Here is a 670-nt window from a genome sequence, read left to right as displayed (position 1 = left end):
CAGGAGAGAGTTGAATGATGAGATTTACAGGGCATCGGGAGGGACTGGTGAAGTTACCCGTACAGACAGCTGATGCAGAGAGTGACAGGCTGAAGCACCTTCCTCTGTGCTGGGACATTCTCTGAGTGTGCGGTTCTCTGCCGATTGTTGCTGCAATCTCAATGACCGCTGCTCGTCATGGAGCTGGTTGATGAGGCTTGTTGGTGACGTCAGCTCTGCCCTACCTCATCTGATTGGTACATTTTCGATGATCTACATTCACTACGAAGATGTTTTCTAGAAAAGTGATGAAAAAGCACTGGTGCAAACTGACTTCTTTGCTCTGGTTAAGAAGCCCAGGAGTTTGGGAACAACAGTAAAAACTGTCAGCAGTGATTTACAAGTCTTTGCACACAGTCAGGCTGGTGGAAAATAGGATCAAGTGTTGATTATACCAAGTGTTCACAGTTGGTGGCTATCTCATGTGTGGAAACATGGCCTTGGTTTTCGTGGTTTTGGTGTGAAGACAAGACCACAGAAAAAGCATTTGTCCCTATCAGCTTTAATATCTGATATGTCCTTTGCCTAAGGACCCTATATTAAACTGATTTTTGGAGCAGGGAGTTGGAATACGAGCTTTCTCCATGCATTATTGTGGTATTGCAGTGTTCCCAGGAATGATGAAGTCTTA

The 670-nt window shown here is 44.9% G+C and overlaps 1 non-coding gene across 1 annotated transcript; it reads left to right on the top strand.

Moving 5' to 3' along the window:
- The first annotated feature begins 478 nt into the window (after nt 1–478).
- LOC132208940 (U2 spliceosomal RNA) lies at nt 479–670 on the top strand. The gene has a single exon (XR_009445039.1). It is a non-coding gene; the product is annotated as a U2 spliceosomal RNA (small nuclear RNA).

The sequence above is a fragment of the Stegostoma tigrinum genome, unplaced genomic scaffold (assembly GCF_030684315.1).
Source record: "Stegostoma tigrinum isolate sSteTig4 unplaced genomic scaffold, sSteTig4.hap1 scaffold_575, whole genome shotgun sequence".
Classification (NCBI taxonomy): Eukaryota; Metazoa; Chordata; class Chondrichthyes; order Orectolobiformes; family Stegostomatidae; genus Stegostoma; species Stegostoma tigrinum.
The sequence above is the reverse complement of the archived record's forward strand: the minus strand, read 5'-3'. Positions and strand labels throughout refer to the sequence as shown.